General features: G+C 48.6%; 1 protein-coding gene across 8 annotated transcripts in view; it reads left to right on the top strand.

Annotated features, from left to right (window-relative positions):
* Nucleotides 1-20,775, top strand: part of AFAP1L2 (actin filament associated protein 1 like 2) — a 106,005-nt gene that overhangs the window by 37,102 nt on the left and 48,128 nt on the right. The window contains exon 2 of one of the 8 annotated variants that reach the window (XM_034663311.1): nt 19,502-19,646. The exons of the other annotated variants lie outside the window; for them this stretch is intronic. The gene's annotated coding sequence lies outside the window, so the exon portion shown is untranslated. The remainder of the gene's footprint in view (nt 1-19,501; nt 19,647-20,775) is intronic. 8 annotated transcript variants of the gene reach the window in all.

Below are 20,775 nucleotides of genomic sequence, written 5' to 3'. Positions count from 1 at the left end.
GAACAAATCTGGAGCAGACCCTGCAGCTCCCAAGCCCAAAGCCAAGACTCCCAGCATCTGCCTCTATGTTGAGGCCAGGGCTGGGGAAGGGGAGCATTGCAGAGGGTCTTCGGAGACGTACTAGGATATTCTCTCGCTCAGCTGGGTAGCTGAGAAGACCCTTGAGGGAAGCGTGCACATCTGCAGCTCCCCGAATGAGCACCCTGTCCTGCGGCCGGTCCTGTTTGCCTCTGGCGTGGCTGTGTGTGCCAGAGGGTTAGCCAGCTGTGCTGTGGTCTCATGGAGAAAGTTTCCAGAAACACTTTTTCCCCTTTCTGCTTGAATGACCAAGTTTCAGAAAAATCCANGCATCGCAGAGGGTCTTCGGAGACGCACTAGGATATTCTCTCGCTCAGCTGGGTAGCTGAGAAGACCCTTGAGGGAAGCGTGCACATCTGCAGCTCCCCGAATGAGCACCCTGTCCTGCGGCCGGTCCTGTTTGCCTCTGGCGTGGCTGTGTGTGCCAGAGGGTTAGCCAGCTGTGCTGTGGTCTCATGGAGAAAGTTTCCAGAAACACTTTTTCCCCTTTCTGCTTGAATGACCAAGTTTCAGAAAAATCCAGTGATAATGTGCAGCCGTTTCAAATCTGTAACTGTAACTGGGCTGTGTAGGGTCATGTTGCCTAGGAGATTCAGGGGAGGGCATGGTAAGGTCTAGGAAATAACCAGCAGAATGTCCTCGCGGGCCTGGAATGCGGAGGCAACAGGGAGGCCGGCAAGAGGGGATCGGGCTTGTGGCATTTGTGTGCGATGGTTTTCCTCGAGGAGACAGTGTTGTGTTACTCTTTGACGTGACATGGGAGTACCACGAGGGCAGGGGTTCCTACCTTTCGAATCTTCTACAGTGCTAGGCAGGTGTGGTCTTGGGTCCCCGACGGCGTCTCTGTTGTGCACCCAGGCCTTGTTGATTTTCCCAGCGGGAAGGGGCCAGAGGATCTTACTGCTTGGCTGTAGGGGGTGGGGGTGGGGCCCGTTGGCAGATAACCATGGTGACGGAGGCCTGGAGACTTCCAAGAGGGAGACCTGGGGAGTGGAGGCAAAGCTCTGGGGGCTTGGCCTTGACCTTTCCAGTTTCTGATGTCTCTGTGGACCCCCTACTGAATGTCCCGGGTGTCGTCATTTTGGGGCGGCCAGTGGGGTGGAGGGAACTTTGAAGAGCTAGCATTGGAAAGTTTAAAAGGTGGGGGAGGGAGAGTTAATGAAAGGCATTATGTCTTTCCCGCAATGCAGTTGTGCAGAATAATGACTATGTCACATTTTATAAACATTTTAAACATACATTGCACCCATTCAGTAGAATGCCATGTGGCTGTTAAAAAGAATGTGGCACATCTGTATGTTGCCCAGAGTGTATCTCCACGGGACAAGTGAAAATAACAAGGCTCAGGATTCTGTATGTAGTGTGAGCTTACTTGTATAAGAGATTTATCTGTATTTTTCTCTGCATTTTTATGTAGAATATTATGCGTAGGAAATTCCTGGAAGGTTATACAGTCCATTGACACTGGTGGCCAGGGAGGAGGAGGCTAACGCTGGGGGTTCTGAGATGGGAGGGAAACTTTTCATTGCCTGTTTGTACTGCTGTTTGATTGATTGATACATGTGTCCGCACACTGGTATATATTTACCATGTGCATGCATGCCATTTTCCGAGTAAAAGTTTAAATTAATAAAAATAGAAAATGCACAAAAGTAGTCATTGAGAAGGCATTTGGCATCACGAAAGCTTCCGGAGCTGGTCACCCTCAGCCCGCTCTGGACATTGAGATATGGAGAATAAAGCAAAAGCAAATACTGGGTTATTTCACTTGTGGCAACCCCTGCCCCTCCCACCCCACCCAGCCCTGTGCAGCTTCCCTTATCTGAGCCATAAATTCTGGGACGAACAATGGCAAGTCTGCCTGGGGCTGGGCTTGGTGTTTACAGAGGGAAAATCTGGGAACCCATTGGAATGAAAAATGGTGCCCAAGGCTTCTGGGCTGGGAGGAGGGGCTCACCAGAAGGCTCTGGAGCCTGCCCATGTGACTGTCCAGGGACTGATGGAGAAGACCAGTGGACATTCTGGGTGCTAAACTCTCCAGCTGTCCTGAGATTTCTCCTTAAAACAGCTCTTAGATTCTTATAGCATCTCTCCTTAAGCCCAAGAAGAAATTTCAATTTGGAAGAAGTTAGTCAAAAATTTTGCTGTTTCATCCAAATTAAAGGCAAGAAACCTTTGTTGTTACTGTCTCTACAGGATGTGACTTGCTGGGGGAGAAGTTAATGTAGTGGTTCTCGTGGGGGGAGGCATTCCATTTTATCCTTTTCCCCCTGATAAAATACAGGAGAACTCATCAATATTACTCTTATGCTGGAATCCTATTTAATTCACTAGGTTTATAAGCTATAAAAGGGTCTCTTTTTTTTTTAAGATTTTTTTTTTTTTTATTTGACAGAGATAGAGACAGCCAGCGAGAGAGGGAACACAAGCAGGGGGAGTGGGAGGGGAAGAAGGGGCTCATAGCAGAGGAGCCTGATGTGGGGCTCGATCCCATAATGCCGGGATCACGCCCTGAGCTGAAGGCAGACGTTTAACTGCTGTGCCACCCAGGCGCCCCAGGGTCTCTTTTTTTTTTTTTCCACAAAAAATTATCTTCCCTTTGCTGTTGTGCTATTAAAAAAAAAAATGAAGTAAACACAGGGAATTTTCTGTGGCCCAAATACTGACCTTGGTAAATCATCTTTTTTTGTTTGTTTGTTTTTCCCAGATTGATGAAGGGTCTTGCCCTGCTCGTCTTTCTTCAGAATCAGCATTTATAACTACCCACACCAGAAGCCCTTTTATCCCGTGATCCGCCTGTTCCCCATTCAGCTGAATCGCTTCTTTCCAAGATGGTGGCCAACTCCTTGCCCTTTTCCTCCCCTTCTCTTCCTCAGTACAAGCCCACCTGGCTTTCTTCTTTGAGAACTGAGTGTGTTGACACCCAGACTGACAAATGTTTTCAGCATTATTTTAGCAGCTCTGCCCAGTAACAAATGGGGAGAGATGAGAGAAACAGACAGCCAGTGGCTAGTGGCCGAGTACTTAGAATTTCCTGTCCCTGGGGCCCTGTGGGAGGCCCAGCAGACACTAGTCTGTCACGGGACCACTCCCAGTATTCCTGGATATTCCGAATATATTCCAAAATCTATTTCATGGTCCTGGGAAATAAAGATTAGCTCAGTATCCCCCTGCTGCCACCTAAGTCCCAATGGCTAGAGAAGGCTGTTTGGAGGAAGCAGGACTTGAACCGGGCTTTCACAGATGGAAAGGATTTATAGAGAAGGGGGGGGGCGGGGACAAAAAGGGAATTCCAGATGGAGGGAAATAATGCAACTAGAAGTTTAGAAGTGGGAAGGTAGCCACACCAAGGACGCTCTTGCAAACGTGGTGGCTTCCAATGGTGAGATTTAGAAGTGGCCACAGGTCTCTTCCCCACAACCTTCTTTCCACCCCCCCCCTTTAAATGCTAAAGTGAAAGCAAGTCTCTGACTGAATTCAGCAGCATCCCAGACGTCTGTGAGCAAGCAGATCCAGGAACAGTCTCACAGTGTGTTCCCTGGGCCTGATGATGATGCCACAGCTCTCTGGCATTCCAGTGTCCTGACCTCACTGATGGCAGGTGCAGGAGGATGCCAGTGGCGGTGTTTAGCTACCACAGCGGGCAGGGCAACAAAATCTTCTGGTAAGGCAGTGAGCACTGTGATGTATTTTCTCCCAGGCTCAGGCTGTGACTCTGAATGAGAGAGAGGCTGCTGGGTTTACCTAGATTCTCACATCCCGTTCATGCCATGGTGCAGGTGCTGGAAGCAGATATCCAGCCGCCCCGTTTATCCTCAACACCGCTCATTTCAGCAGTGAAATCGCGTTAGCATCCACAAACCTATCTGAAGCCTTGCAGTAGCGGCCTCTGGGGTGTGGACTTCTGCTTGGAGTCTTTCAACTCACCAGCAGCCCGTGGTGTAGAATCCAATTACTTGAAACATGGGCTCCGCACCCTGGGGTGTGGGTTGAAATTGACCTACCAGCACATCCATAGGACACTCTTCAAAGGAGAGCCTTAGAGTGACTTATGGGCAGTATCCTAGCTAACTGGAGAAACTGACCCCTCTGATTTTCTATTAGTGGTGAGGAGGCTAAGGGTCAGGGAGGTGGATCAGCTTGCCCAGGGTCACCCTGCTTGGTGGCAGCCAAAGAGGACCGTCCTTCACCTCCTCCTGCAACTGGGCAGGAGGTGCCCAAAAAGAGCCAGAGAATATGGTTTGGGATGTTAATCTTTTTGGGTATGGTCATTGGTTTTAAATTAATGTACGAAGGGTTTATCAGGTAGACACACTGAGGTATTGATGAATATTGCAGTATTCAGACTTACTGTATTTTTAAATGGATCTGTGGTCAGTACCGCCACAGAAAAAGGAGGCAGAGCTGAAATAGAAGGGCAAAACGTGTGTCTCCAGTGATGATCAGCAGTGGGTTCATGGGGGAGAGGGCTTTGTTTTACTATTCTCTACTTTTGTATGTTTGAAATTTTCCGTGAAAAGTTCTTCATACATTTCACTGAAATTTTTTCCTAAGAAGTTGTTAAAAATCAGAGGGATTTTTTTTCACACCCAGCCAAGGAAACCACTGTTACAAGGAACACGTGGTTGCCCGCAGTAATCGGTTTCATGAAAGATAGGATTTTGTCCCTGTTCCACCTGGGCCGGGCGGGAAAGCCTGGCATCGGCTGCTGAGCTGTCCTTCCCGGGGGCGGGTGTAGCCTCCGGGTCCTCTTATCTCCCATGCCACGACTCACAGCAGCCATGTGCGGAATCTCACTCCTGGTGACTCACACTTCTTGTCGCCGCTGTCTGCACGCGGAGCGCACTAATGCGTCCCTGTAGTTCGTGATCCCACGGGCCCTGCTTGCGCCTGCCTGCAACGGTGGGAAGATGGAGTTACCTCGCCGTTTGGATGAAGTGTGTGTGCATTCCCATAGCCCTCAGTGGCTGCCACGGGTGTTGCAAAACATTATCCCACAGTTCGAGAAAGGTGCAGAACAGACTTTTTTCCACCCCCTCTGCCCCTCTCTGCCTCTTTGCCAAGAAGCCGGGAAGGCTTTGGAATAACCTGAAATAAACTTGCAAGTTCAAGCAGAGCCTTCATTCTGCTCTCCCTGGCAATTAACAGTGATTTACTGGAGGTTACATTCTAGTGTGGCCTCTGGCCTTCTGTGATCTGCTTCATGGACTGGGCTCCTTATTGGTCAGTTCCTTGCTGCTCTGCAAACAGGCCTTTCACATTTAGCTCTTGCCCACGGCCACATCCTGTCCCCTGAGTGCTGCTGTATGGTATCGGGCGGCCCGTGCTCAAGGAGGGGAGGGGTGTGCAGTGGAGACAGCCCCCAGAGGCAGATGGACTGAATCTCAGGGTAATTCTTTCCCCAGCATTTTGGGGATGGAATGTACCCCGAAATTCGCACCCTGGAGCCTGTTCACAGAGAACAGGAGGTTGGCCTGAGACGAGTCTCCATCCCCAAATGATCCTCTGCAAACAGCCGAGAATGTTCTCTCTTGGCACAGACAGGGTGCCTTGCCTTCTCGCCTTTTGTCAAGAAGACCCCTGTTCACAGGGGAGATGGGAAGTCACCCAAAGCTCTGTTTTCCTTTTGGCTCAACCAGAAAGTGATGTGTGGGCTGTCCCTCCCCCGCATTTGGGGCCTTGTTCCTGGGCGTCGTGGTGTGGCCCGACCATCTTAGCTGACCTGCACAGCCCTGCTGATAAATGTTAATATGAAAAACAAAAACAAAAACAAAAACACTGAAGGAGCCTTGATCTGTCGAATTTGAAGAATTCCCTTACAACTTAGCATCAGGAGAAGGCTTGTCCCTCCTGAAGAACTGGCATCTTTCCTTTGATCAGATAAGAATAATTGCCTCCCCTCGTTTACCCAGCTTTTTGGACTGCCTTGAAAGGGAGAGCTCATACTTCATATTCTTTATGACATGAGCCTGCCTTTGGGGTATATTTTCTTGTCCCTTCTCTCAGCTTGGTTTTTGGTTTTCGGTTAACATTTTCAGAAATCCCTTAGGTGGTCTGCAAGGCACAAGGAGGTGACCTGTCCAAAGGCTGTGCTCCCCTTCTGTTGCTCATCGCTCTGTGCTTTGGGGCTGAGGACCCTGCACGGTCCTCCCCCCCGGCCCTCCACGTGCTTCCTCTTGACAGAAGCCCCACCAGTCCTGTCTCAGTTGTGTCATTCACAAGTATCTGAGAATCTTCCCTTTTTGCTAACAGATTACATCTCGTTACTGGGAATTGAGGCCCTCGGCCCTTCACAGTAATTCATGAATCTGTTTTTTGAACATTCCTGCTCAGAACACGCTTACCTGTCTCATCAGTTTCAGCCCCAAAGATAGAGATCGGCATCCTGAAAATCAAGGATGCTCAAAGACAGATTGCCCCTTCCACTAACTGTGGTCAGTGGGTTTGGATGGACCTGGTTGGAAAGCCTTTGTGAGTTGTGAGCTCTGTGGGGAGCGCAGTGGGGGATAGGGACTATTTTCCTGGAAGCCTGTTATAGATGCTTTTCTATATCACATATAAAGATTACGTTCCTCAAACTGGGCCCTAGATGTTACGTTTCTCTATGAGGACTTTAAATTTTATATTTACATATTAGTATTTTTTTAAATTATTTTAAGCCTGTCCGGAATCCTCTAGATGGCCACCTTATGACTTGGAGTTTGTTGCCTCTTGTATATTCACTATGAGATTGGGCCAGGGATCACCAAAGTACCAGTGCTAACTGGACGCCCTGGAAGTTCTACAAGGGTATGCCGGGTGGGGGTGGGGGTGGTTCCTGGTAGTATGTTAGCTTGGGAATGGAAGAGAACGATGTACATGCCTAGACACTTCTGCTCATTTTACTTAGGTAACATTGCCTGGGTATGTTGCTGAGAGTCAAGCAGGGCTCGGAGAAGTTGGTAGCTCTCATTGCCTAAATGGCCACAGTGATTTAGCAAGTACGTGTACTGAGAACCCACAGTGACTCCCTAGTGCCAATGGGATGGCTTCACCTGGGAGCAGGGTGGCACGTCTTCACCTGGTTGGCAAGGCTCTCAGGCCTCCTGGCTCACTCTGTAGGGGTCACATCCGGCTGCTCACTGTTGAAGCCTGTGCTCCAGCCGCTCCTCCCTCTTGGCGGCCCCATAGCTCTCACGGCCTTTGCCCCATCTCCTTTTATCCAGACCCTCCAAAGCCCAGTCCAGACATCGTCTTGTCTTCTTTGATTACCCCAGTCCCTTGTCACTCTCCTTTCTGCCCCACACATCAGGTAGACTTAATGCATTGTCACTTGAGTGGTGGGGTGGGGAGTTGGGTGAGTCTGTCCCACCTTCTGGATTATGAGCTCTTGGGTCGATGGCGAGATTCCACTTACCCTCCTGATGTTGCTTTGTCTTCTTCCAGAATGCCCGTCACGGTACCTCCGTCCATTCATTCGCTCACTCATTCAGCTGACACACTTGTATTGAGCGCCTGCTGAGTGCCGGCCCCCAAACTCGGCACTGAGTCAGTGGTGATCACGACTGACATGAAGGAATATTCCTCATGAATGTCACAGGCTGGGGGTGGTGGGGGGGAGCAGGGAAAGTAGAGTGAGGCCTCAGATAAGTCTGGATGAATCAGGACTGTCCGGAGAAGAGTCGGGGAAGCCCAGGAAACATATGGCAAGGAGTGTCAGCCATTGGTGGCATATGGCTTCCTGCCTCTCTTGCATGGGTGCTTCAATCTGTGCCCCAGGACTCTAGTTCTTAATCCGGGCTGCTCGCTTGAATCACCTGGAGAGATTCCATGTATTTGAACCTCCTGCCTCACCCAAGAGATAGTCTGATTTATTTGGTCTGGAGCATAGATAATAAAATCCATGGCCCAAGGGTGAGCGGGAGGACACAAAGGGACCCCCCCCTCCATCCTGCTGCTCTGTAGCCAGCTGGGTAAGTCAGCCCAGCCCCTTGCAGCTATGGGGGGCTTGCTCGGTGCTGGGGCCACAGGTGTGAGCGCTCAGAGAAGAGGATTTACTCGTGTGGGCTGCCATGTGCCTTGTTTGGGGTTGAACTGTGTCCCTAAAAAGTATGTTCAAGTCGTAATCTCTAGAATGTGACATTGTTTGGAAACAGGATCTTTGCAGATTGTAAGTCAGTTAAAATGAGGTCCTACCGGATTAAGGTGGGCTCTTGTCCAATAAAAGTAAGGTGGTCTCATGAGAAGAGGGCCATTGGAATACGGAGACACACGGGGACAATATCTGTGACGACAGAGGCAGAGACTGAAGTGATGGAGGCCCAGGAAGGCCTAGGATTGCTCTCAGCCACCGGAAACTGGGAAGAGGCAGGATTCTTCCCCAGATATCTGAGAGGGAGTGTGCCCCCATCGACTGGTGATCTTAGACTTCTCGCCTCCAGAACTGGGAGAGAATCCATTCCTGTTGGTTTAAGCCCTTCTGTCCATGGTGTTCTGTTATGGCTTCCCTAGGACACGAACGCAGGCCCCAAGGGTCTTGCCCACATGAACGGCAAGGCCAGGACCCCCCCACACACACACACACCCCCAACTTGTACAGCAGCAGGAGCCCACAGGCAAACCTGGAGCAGCTGTCACAGCTGTGACTTGACTGACTTTTTAACCAAACAGCAGCCTGCAAAGGCGATGTCAGCAAGGGAAAGGGCCTCAAAGAGCGGAATGTATAATGACAGCTTGGTTCTCACTCCCTAACCTTTAATGAGACCCCAGCAACAGCTGCTGCTTCGTTAGCAAATCAGCGGCAGGGCCTGGCTCCTGCTTGGGGAAAAAAGGCCTGGGGTTTGGGGCTGCGGCTCAGATCCTTCTCTGTATGACATAGCTGTGTGGCTTTGAGCAAGGTGCTTTCTCTTTGGGGGACCTTAGTTTCCCCATCTGTAAAACAGAGATAATGATCTATGGCCCCGAGGGCTGTCATCAGGATGAAGTCAAGCAGTGTGGGTAGAGTGCCTTGCTGTCACAGGCCGGCCTCGGACAGCGCTGTGGATTCAGTGGTCTGAAGAGAACAGGCTGAGTGCTGGAGGACAAAAGCCATCTGGACCGAGCAGGGGTGGCCTCCCCGATATGGGGGTGTAAGCACCGGACGCCAGGCCAGAGATTGGGGCTTTGATTTCATGCTGCCACTGGTTATTTCTGTCACCTTAGTAAGGTGAAGTCACTTTACATATTGGTTAATAAAATCTTCTTTATAAGATTGTGGAGGCTTAAGGGAAGTGAATCTAAGTTAGGCGAGTAGCCCCCTCGTGCCTTGCTCTCAGTGATGCTGGTTGGAGGCCCATGTGGCGGGTCCTGGTCCGGAAGAGCCAGGTCTCAGAAGGAGAGCAGGGGCTCAGCCTCGTGCCGAGGGCTTGGGGCTGCTGGCGGCCCAGGGCACTGCCTAGCAGAACACGGCACAGTGGACAGCTGGCCTGACCAGCCTTTGTGGCAGGTGTGGCGTCCACGCCGCAGGCTGCATGTGGGATGGGAAGCCAGCGGGCTCAAGGGACCTTCCAAGAGATGCAGCTTGGAATTTCTGTGTCTGGCATACGTTCCAAGAGTTGCCTCACTCTGGCTCCCAGAAACCCTTTTTCCCAATTGGCGGCTCCTGTGTCTATAACCTGCTACTGCAAGACAGCTCCCAGTGTTTGAGAGAGGATCAAATGCCACTGTCCCCACGTGAGGGGCAGAGCCTGACTGAGGGCCGCTGGCTGTGTTCCTCTGCTATGGGCTCTGTGCAGCTTTCCCACCTGCACCTGTCTGGTTCCTGCCTGGAAGCCCTGGGCCCACCGTCTACTCAGCTCTTCATGAAAATTGTTGATAATTATTTTTTTAAGACTTTATTTATTAGAGTGTGAGCATGAGAGGGGGAAGCGGCAGAGGAAGAAGCAGACTCCCCGCTGAGCAGGGAGCCAGATGTGGGGCTGGATCCCAGGGCCCCAGGATCATGACCTGAGCCGAAGGCAGATGCTTAACCAACTGAGCCACCCAGGTGCCCCTGTTGATAATTATTTGTGGCAAAAATGGAAGGCTCTCTTCTGCCAGAATGAATGTTTTCAAATTCAGAAGTTTTTTGTCCTGACTGGTTTTAAATCTAATTAGATACTTCTAATCCAGGGGAGAGATCAGACTTTTCCCAAGCAGGTTAATCTTCTATAAGTCTGTTCCTTACTGACTCCTTGTTTTCTTCCTAAAGATGTGTATGACTATTCTGCTCTAGTTCCGTGAGTCGAATGGGGTTATCTTCGTTTCCCTAGGGCTGCTGGGACAAATCACCAGCAATTAGGTGGCTTAAGGCAACAGAAACTTAGTCCCTCACTGTTCTGGGGTCCAGGAGCCCCAAATCAAGGTGTCGGCAGGGCTGTGCTCCCTCCCATGACTCTAGGGGAGAATCCGTCCTTGCCTCTTCGAGCTTCTGGTGGGGCTGGGCATTCTTTGGCCATGACAGCATTAGCTCCAGGCTCTGTCTCCCCATGACCTCCTTCCCCGTGTTTCTGTATCTCACAGCTCCCTCTCCTTTCTCTTAGAAGGATACCAGTTACTGGATTTAGAACCCACCCTAAATGCAGGACAATCTCATCTCAAGATCTTTAATGACATCTGCAAAGACCCAGTTCCAAATAAGGTCACATTCACAGGACCCAGGGGTTAGGATTTGGACACATCTTGGGGACCGCTATGCAACCCACTACAGAGGGTAATAATAACATTTCCTGAATAATGCTTTGCGTCTGGTGGTTTTCATGTGTTCTTTCATTGAATCTTCAAACCAGCCCTGCAAAGGCAGTACGATTTCTTCCCACTTTCTGTAGGTGGAAAACTATGGTTCAAAGAGCTTATCAAACTGGCCAACATTCGCACAGCTGGTTGGTACAGTCACTGAAAGCTAACCCCACTCTTTCTAGCACCCCGAGATGGTCCTTCTGTAGAGGAGGACAATTTTTTGACATAAGACAGGTTAATAGGAGAAAAATCTAATTTCCTATGTACAGAAGCTCCTAGAAACATGAGGCTCCAAGAAGTGACCAAAGCGGGCAGTTTTCCTACCTTTTAGACAAAGAAACAGTTACTTGTAAGGATTTGCCAAAACAAAAGGGGCTGGACTTGGGGTAGCAAATGAATGAAGAAGCAACACAGTTTGTTTACACAGCCTTCTCGGCCTTGAATTCCCTATGTCTGGCAATAAGGATGTTTTCTACCCTCCTGGCATAGGGAGGGTGCCTTCGCATGGGAGATTTATTTCCTGCTTTCGGGGGGACGGAGGAGGGTCAGAGTGTCCTTCTTGCATCTGCCATTTCTTAAGTAACTTCAACTCAAAGTAACCAGTATGCCCAAGTGGCAGTTTGAGGTAGCCTTGTCTGCCCTCCTCCTCTCCATCACAAGCGGGGAAAAGCTGTTGTAGTAAGAGACATAGGTTTTTCTTCTGTCCATTCACACGTGGAGAAGCACAGAATACTGGGACATTAAGAATACCAGGAATTCTGTGTTGGTGTTCATCCCAATGGTGCAGAAAACCTAGCATCACTCTAGCAAGAGGACTTACACTGAGCCCTCTCACTGTATATTCGAAGAGGGTCACTTTACTCAGTGGTACCTGTTTTACCCATTTTATTTAGCGGGAGAATCTAAGCGTCCAAGACAAAGAAGGTTCTCCGTAACTATTTGGTGAAGAAATGAATGGTGGAAGAAATTCAGATGTGAGAAGCACAATGACAGGGTCGGCTTGAGGCAACACCTCACCATAGGATGTGACCTCTTAGTTGCCAAATAGAGGTCAAGGTGGCTCCATCACTCTGCAGACTCTTTGCGCCAGGACTGTCCTAGTCCCTGTGTTCAGATGTCCCATGTCAGAGGGGAGTGCTTTTCTCAAGTGAATGCTGTCCTTAGGCCTTCAGTTGAATTTAGGCAGAATTCCTCGAGGGTAGGCATCTGTATTAAACATCACGTATTAGAAGTTCGAGAATAATTCCGATCGTCTCGTTGATCTTTCCAGACTGGGATCAGTTGAGAGCTCACAGTAATGCTATGAATTCTACACCTTCCCAGTCAGAAACGTGCTCACCATCTTTGGTCTGGATTCATTTCCTGATGCTCGGTCCCATGATTTCACAGGAATAGACCATATGTAAATGGAAGGAATTATTGTACTGATGTAGAAATTTTGCTTGGAGAAGAAAATGCATGTCGAAAGTCCCAAGAACTTTTGAGCCTGAACACCCAAGAGACTGTCCAGATCTGTGGGGTTCCGAACTATGTTTGTTGGAGTAAATTTGGGTTAGAAAAGTACCTAGGAGGTTTTAGGTCTCAGGATAATAGTGAAAAATGTTTAATTCCCAAGCACATCCCAGTTTTCTTGCCTTTTTCTCAATGTCTTTCACATTGAGCAGGACATCTCCTTGGTTTACAAAAGCTCTGTGCGCTAGTCCTTATTCTCCAGAGAAGCAAAATGAATAGGATGTATGTCTCCATCCATCCATCCATCCATCCATCCATCCATCCATCCACTTATCTACTGAAAGAGATTTATTATAAAGAATTGGCTCATGTGATTATGGAGCCCTGTGGCCATCAGGTCAACACCTAAAACAAACCAACATGCTCTGTGGCATTTGCTCATTCCTAGCTCAGTAAGGTGGCGGTGTCCTATGTATGACCCTTTTTGGTGTCCTTGGCAAAGTTACACTCAGTTGAAGTGGGAATGTAAGAGCTAAGGAAGAAATCCAAAAAGGAACTGGTGAGATGGGTTGTTTTCTTAGTTTGTCAATTTCAGTTGGCCACCTTTGTCCCTTGCCCTGAGCATGCTCGTACCTTCCCCCCGCCCCGATGAATGAAAGAAAGGATGGGTAAGATTCCTTATAACAGCACAGGGAGGGCTATTTGGTTTTTTTTGACCAGGTCCACACTAAAAAAACTTCTTTATTTTTTTAAAAGATTTATTTATTTATTTGAGAAAGAGAGGGGGAGGGAGTGCACGAGCAGGAGGGGCAGAGGGAGAGGGAGAGAGTCTCAAGCAGATTTTTCACTGAATGCAGAACCTGGCACGGGGCTCGATCCCACAACCCCGAGATCAAGACCCGAGCCCCAAACCAAGAGTCGGAAGCTCAGCCAACTGTGCCTCCCAGGCGCCCCTAAAACTTATGTCTAATAGCCAGAAGAAGGCTTTGATTAAAACATCGTTTGCCAGCCAAACCCCTTCCTTTACCTTTCTGTGAACAGGTGTAACTCTCCCCATGAACCCTGTCTGAGTAGACCTGCTGTGCAGGGGACCAGGAAAGTGGATTCATTTCCGGAGGACTCATGGCTGCCCTCCGTGGTGCTGGCCCACGGGTGTTCTTGTGGCCCCCTCTCTGCCACCTTTCATTTCCTCGCTGTGATGAGCTGTATAAGGCATGTTTATACCCAGGGCTCACAAAATACATTTGAGTGGTGTATTATTTTCTATTAGCTAACTCTTTTCAAAGGCATGTAGTCTTTTTAAAGCCAAAAGTCTTTTAAAACCCAATAATAAAGCTGATCACATTTTGCATTGTGGCCTCCGGTGCTTAGTTGCATTAACAAAATAATTACCTTGTGGGACTTACCTATCAAGTGTTTGACCAACTCCGTGTCACACACCAGAAACTTGGCCATAGTGGTCTCAGTACCTGTTGTAAGTTAAATGTATTTCCTGAGTCTTACTGTTCTCCTTTACTGTGTTCCTGTTCTCATAGGATATGATTTGGTCACTAACGACTCGTATTGACAATAATCAGAGTGGAAATGGGCTAGCAGAGTTTTCTGTATTCATACACAAATCTAAGCAAACAATACTCCCTTAGCTATGCCTTCTCTGCTGGGGTCTATTTTTAAATGACTGGGAATTTTTTTCTGCTTTTAAGTTTTGCTTAAAAACTTCTTAAACTACTTAGTTTTTGTTTGAAAACTTCTGGACACAGAAGAAATTGCTAGGGAGGCCAGCCAAGGTATTGCGGGAAGGATCAGAGTGACTTGAATTTAGGTCTGAACTTACTAGCTGAGTGACTTGGGGCAAATGATTTAACCTCCCTGAGTCTGTTTCTGCATCTAGGAGATGATTATCTCTACCCTATAGGCTTATTACAAGAGCTCAGTGTGGTAAACTTTGTTCAGTCATTTAGCTGACTTTATTCTTAATAAAAGCAGTTTCCCTCCTTTGGTTTGTACTCTTTCTCTTTTACTGGTTTATTATTAATAGCATTTTGTGTTCTTTATTTAACTGTAATTCTATCTTCATAGTTTAAAGTTTCAGTAGAAAATGACCCATCATAACATCTATTAATCCTCATTGCTGAATTTAGAGTTCATTGTTTTTTTGCCTTACTTTATGCCAAATGACATTCAGAACAATGGTAAGGCAAACTCCTTTATTTCCAGATTTTTCTAATTAAGCCTCACGTCTAAGTAAGCAACTCCTCAACAAAGTTTGGGATTCAGAGTGGGGATTGTTCTGGAAATTCTGAATGGGGTCCCAGTGACCAGTTTTGAATGGAAAAGGCAGAGATTTTCAGAAGTGTGGGCTGGAAGAAGGGGATATTTCAGCAGCCCCCCACCCCCCTGCACTGTCTTCATTGGTCAAACCTGTGAGCTCCTGCTCCAGACTGGATGCCTGACCAGGTGCAGGAGGGGGTGCCCCAAGTGAACCCCAAGAGGCGATGCTTGTGCTTGAGAAGTCTGGTTGGAGGCGTGAGACAGCTGGAATTTTAGCGTTTAAGGGACTTGGAAAAATTAGTAAGTAATCTGTTGTCCAGAGAAACATAGCATGGTGCAGATAGCCCCCTCACTGGGAGGAAATGGGAAAATCACCACAGCTGGAAGGAGAGGAGCTGCCTGAGAAAAGGCTGATTCTGAGAGGCCACGAGCTCTTAGAAGCATCCCCAGTTGGGTAACAGCACAGTTGAGGTAAGGAAGTGCTCCTGCGTTACGTGCAAACAGTTGCAACATGTAATCATCTTTTGCGATTTTAAGGAATACATTCAAATGAGAAATAGGGATTTGCCTTCTTGCCTTCCCCACTGCATGCCTAGAGTGGCCCCAGCAGACTAGGTGCTCAATACATATTTAACAAGAGTTTTGATGTGTAGCCGACCCCTAGAAAATACTTTTGAACAGTTATGGGTAAACAGAGCCCTGGTGGTGGTGGGACGGGGCAGGCCACATTGGTGGGCTGAGGTGATGACCAGGACTGAGGGCTCTGAAAGCCTGGTTTGAGGGTTGAGGGGATAGAAGCTCAGGGAGAGTGTGGTGTGCGTCTTTGTTGTACTAGAGAACTTGGTTATGCCAGAGAAAAAGTGGCTGAAGATCGTTCCAGAGCATTCTGGGCTGGGGTTCCAATGTTGGAGAAGGTGTAGGAAGAGGAGGCGGGACGGGGAGGAAAGGAGCGGAGGGGTCCCTTTGAGAGGGGCTCAGGAGAGGAAGGGAGATTTGTATAAAGAGCCCAAAGCGAACTTCAGATGTTCTCAAAAACTGAAATGCGCTGGACGAGTCGGAAATCATACATCAGCAGTTTCTTTCGACAAATTTTGGCTGAACCGTTAAGTGAAAGCAATGATCTGACTCAAAACTCTGTGACACCTTTACATTGTTTATATAACAGAACTCCAGGGGTTTCATTGAGAATATTTCTGGGATGAATAACTGGCCCTTGTTTCTGTCAACAAAGTGCAGCCTGCACGGAATAACTAAATCTGCTTCGTGTCGGGCACGGCTGTTTTCCTGAGCAGGGAGCTGCCCTCTTCCCGCCCTTCTCACCTTGATGGAGCACGGCTGGTGCCTGGAGAAGGCTCGGCCTTTCCAGCCCCTTCCCCGCCACTCCCTGGAACTCTCCTTACAGAATGACCTTTGTTCCCTCCCCTGCCCTTCTGGATACTGAGGGCTTCAATCTAGTAGGTTTGGAAAGCCTTGGGCAGGCTGAGGACATTCAGCTTTCCACCCTCAAATTGTGTGACTTTGGCCACGTCCCTGTTTTGTTTGCATTGGGAGGAGGAGATTTTTCATGATTCTATAAGCTCTAAGTCTCTGATCGACATTTCAGATCCGTGCTGCCCAAAGAGAAAGCAAAATACATAGGTAGTTTTAAACCACATTTTAAAAAAAAATTTTTTTTAACAACAAAAAAACAGGTGAAATTAATTTTCAGAGTATTTTTTTTAACTCCATACATCCAAAATACCATCATGTCAACATATAATCAATATTTAAGGAAGACACGCTCTTGAGATGCTTGACATTCTTTTCGGTGGGGGAGAGTGGCCCTGGGTCACTGATCGCACATCTCAGTTCAGATGAATCCACATCTCACATGCTCAGTAGCTACATGTGGCTAGTGGCCGAAGAATGGGGTGGTACTATTCTAGACCGAAAGTCCGTGAGTCCCCCTCGGAAGCACAGTTGATTTGATGAACAGACCCATCTGTCCCCAGCAGCTTTGCCCACAGACCTTGCAGCTTTGCACTAATTCATTAAAAGCCTAGTGTGGGTTTGCCACCATCCACGAAGTCTCTTTTAAAAATTGGACAATTGAAAGTCAATTTTTCAGCCACAGAAGGACAAAGATCCTGGGAATCCCAAGAAAGGTCCACAGTTCCATCTCCTCAATCCCCAAATCCCCAAACTTGGAAAACCAGTAATTTCTCTGTGAGGTTGATACACATGGATTTGGAGGCATCTAAAATGATGTGAGACCACTTCTAAATCCCTTGAGCCCACTTTGTAGGAATATTTGTACATTTTGCTGTAAAACTGTTAATGCGTTTTGATCCTGAGTGTTTCTCCAAACCTTGCTGGGGCAGGTGTGCCCTGTTTCTTTCCTAGAATCTGAAATATACTGCATTTCAAAGCACATCTGGCTTTGCAGGTTTCAGATAAGAGATCATGGGCCTGTAGTAGTGTTTTTCGAACTTTTTTATTGTGATCTTGGTAGGAAATGTATCTTACATTGTATCCCAGGACACACATACACACACACACCTCAACCAAAGGTTTTGTGAAAGATCTCACTCCGTTCCTAAATGCAGTGCTCTGTGATATTTTCTACTCCATTGGTTTTTTGTTGCTGTTTTTTGGGTTTTTTAGCTATAGGCCCTGACTCCCTGAGTTGACAGCAAAGCCCTCAAACATGTCATGCCCACAATTTGAGGTCGCTGTGGGCCCTGTACTGTGGACCATGGAGACTAGCACAAGGACATAAGCACCAGACTGGAAAGAGAGGGTGGATGGGCTCCTGGCAGGGAGGCAGCACACCCCCACCCCCCACCCACTATCCATCCCCATGCCTCCTGCTGTCCACTGTGGTTTAACCAGGACCATCACAGCCATGCCCTCAGTGTTGGTTGGCCCTTGTCAGAAATTCTTCTGGTGGTTTGGGCACCCTGTGGGTCAGCCGAGAAAATTACCTGTCTCTGTCGGCTTTGTGCTTGGACCTTTCAAAGGGAGCTATTTTATGGCTTTGGGAAATTGAGGTGTGCCTTATAAAGGGGGTGGTTTACATGGAGCCCCTGTTTGTTCAGACTTCACTTTCATATTAACAAGGACTTTTTGGTCAGCAGTGACTAAAAACCAGCCTATCTGAAAAGGAGAATTTATTGGTTCATGTTGTTGGCAAGTACAAATTTATTAGCTTCAGGCATGGCTGGATCTAGGGACTCTAGCAATGTGGGTAGGGCTCTGTATCTTTCTCTGATTATCAGCTTTGTTTCCCTCTGGGCACTGGCTTCCTCCTTAGACTGGAAAGGGGACGGGTCTACTCCAGCTCCAAGAACATATCCTCATGGTTTGTAATCCAAAGAAGAAAAAGACCTCTTGTTCCCAAAGCCCATAGAGCAAATCCTAAGGGAAATTCTGGCCTTGCTTAAACTCATCACAGTGGCCTGAAGGATGGCCAGTCCTCAGCTACTAACCTCTTGTGGCAAAGGTGGGGTCAGCCAAATCTGAACCATATGGAAGAGGTCCTCCCATTACTATAAGAAGGGAGAAAGAATTCTGAGTAGACCAAAAGAATTAATTTTTATTCCTTACTGATGTCTAAGTCCTGCAAGGCACTGATTCCAAGTCAAAGGGTTCACATGAAGGGATCGTGTACAGCTCCCCTTGTGATGATCCGTTCTTGTCCATCGGAGATGTTCTCGGCAGAAGTAGGTCAGTTTAGCTAGACAGCCATTCAGATCTGCTGGCTTTGTTGAAATTGCTCCTTTGTGTGGCACTTTTGCTTTTCCATTCTTCCTAATGTTTAGGACTATTTTAGGCAGTCTCTCTCTCTCTTGTCTCTCTCTTTCATAGCTTAATCATACTGCACCCATTTTATCAGCTGTTTGGTCCTCTGGATCTGGCCCCAGGCACCGGGGAGGCAGGCGTGGAGGGTGGGAAAGGCATTCTCTCCCAGCCGTGTTGCTCCGGGACCCAGGAGCTGCCCTTTCACCCTCAGTGCTCCCATCGGATTGCCCTGGAGGACTCTGCATCCTGAAGTCCGTCAGCCCTGCCCAGAATACGTCACGGTCTTTGTCCAGACCTTTCCATTTCCCCAGATCTCATGCTCTATTCTTCTCCCCACCGGGCCTTTGGAGATCCCCCTTTGGTTTCCACTCCTGTCATATTCCTAAGGCTGATAAAGTTTGTGTTTGCTGCCCTCTGCCCGCTGGTCCTCTGCCCTCACCCTAGGCCTTGGTGACATTTGATCTCAGGCTTCTCAAGCCTGTTGTCTGTTTGCTTGTTTTCCCCAGGCCTTTCCCTACACTTTACTTTCATCAGAGTGATCTTGCATTTCACTTTCTGGACAGTTTTTTTTTTTTTAAAGATTTTTTTAAATTTATTTATTCGACAGAGATAGAGACAGCCAGCGAGAGAGGGAACACAAGCAGGGGGAAGTGGGAGAGGAAGAAGCAGGCTCATAGTGGAGGAGCCTGACGTGGGGCTCGATCCCATAACGCCGGGATCACGCCCTGAGCCGAAGGCAGACGCTTAACGGCTGTGCCACCCAGGCGCCCCTGGACAGTTTGTTTTAATAAGCAAATCTTTACCCATGTCAAGTAGATTCAGATTAATCGAATTAACTCTAGGCTTGGGGCCAGAAGGACCTGTGGATTCTGAGCTCTGATATTTACAGCGTGACTGTGCTTTGGCCCCTGATCTCTGCTCAGTGACGTGGGGATGGTGATACCTGCCTCGCAGGATGAACTGATCCTGGATCTGCCGACTGGCTGGCCTGGATTCCAGCATCAAAATGTGTGCGGGGTAGTCTCCTCTCCATTTGCTGGTAAAGGAGACTTCCCTCTTCAGTCTGGCTCACTGAAAAAAATGGGATGTCTTGGCCACACATAACTGAGTGGTACGGGGGAAGGCAAGTTTGAGTCTGGTCTGAAATGTTGGCCTCAGAATCTCTAGGACCTGTTTTCCTTCTCAGGCACACTGTTCCCAGCGGTGGCCACCGGGACCTGGGGCTGACGTTGTAGCAGATCTGGGAGCCTGAAGAAGGAGCCAGGCCGTGCCTAGGCAGAGTCCCAAGACTGATGTCCATTGGCTCATCTCTGGTCATGAGACCTCCTGAAGTCAGTCACTGGCTGGGGAATGAAATGCTGTGATTGGCTGGGTCCAAGGTCATGAGGCCCCCCATGGCGGCAGGCGGGGGTTCTAGTCTCACCCAAACCATAAATACAGTTGGGTAAAGGGGTTTCCCAGAGCAACACTGGGTACCCATAAGGGCAGGTGGATGCTGGGTGAGAGGAGGAAAGCAACAGCTAGGCTCTGCCCACGCTTAAGGTTCATCCCTGCCTCGGCGTCGTGCTCTTTGCCCAAGGGGACGTTGCCTGGGTTGGCTGTGGAGGCAGGCAGCTGGCAGCCTGTGGGGGGAGGAGGGGCAGGAGGACAGGCAGAGGAGAGGAAAAGAAGCGAAAGGACCCGATAGCTAGCTCTCACCATCACAGCCTGCCAATGACTCTTCTCCCTGTGTGTTTCTGGGGTCAAGTTTAACATGTTGAGCCCTGGGCTGGGGAGCTATAGGAAGCTTTGAAAGCCTTCACTTGTTTATTTTCAGGACTGAGTGTTTCTAGGAAGGTCGTTCCCAGGACTGGGAAGGGGGTGCTTAACCCAAACTACACCTCAGTCGCCCGTGCTGGCCTTCTGCCGGGACGTGGTTTAACAGTCCTGCAAAATCAGGGAAGTTTCCAATCACCTTTTTGAAGCCGCCCTGCTAACATTATAATGTATGTGATATGTGTCGGGGGCAGGGGGGATATATTTATGGAGGCTTTCTGTATCCCTCTTACAGGAGGAATTCAGGTTTCATTTAGCAGCTAACATTTAACTTAGTATATGCACTTGATGGGGTTATGTGTGGTCTTTACACAAATCCTATCAAGTAAGTACTGTTATTAACCCCATTTGACAAATGAGACAACTGAGGCCCAGAGAAGTTAATTAAGCTCCCCAAGGCCACACAGCCAGTATATGGTAAAGCCAAGAATAAACCAATATTTGGAGCTAAGACTTGGGCACTTTGAATCTGGAACCCAGGACAGGCAGGAAGGGCCTGAAGGACTCTGCTGCCTCTGGACCAGGAACCCAGGGGAGTGTGAGGTTAGGGGTGAGACACTCCATTTTTCAGGAGCCCCCAAGGGCCCAGGTGGACAAAGACGCTTGGGGAGCTAGGAGGCCTTCATTCCTCAGCCCAGCGTCCTT

The sequence above is a fragment of the Ailuropoda melanoleuca genome, chromosome 6 (assembly GCF_002007445.2).
Source record: "Ailuropoda melanoleuca isolate Jingjing chromosome 6, ASM200744v2, whole genome shotgun sequence".
Lineage (NCBI taxonomy): Eukaryota > Metazoa > Chordata > Mammalia > Carnivora > Ursidae > Ailuropoda > Ailuropoda melanoleuca.
This window is presented reverse-complemented; position numbering and strand designations above follow the sequence as displayed.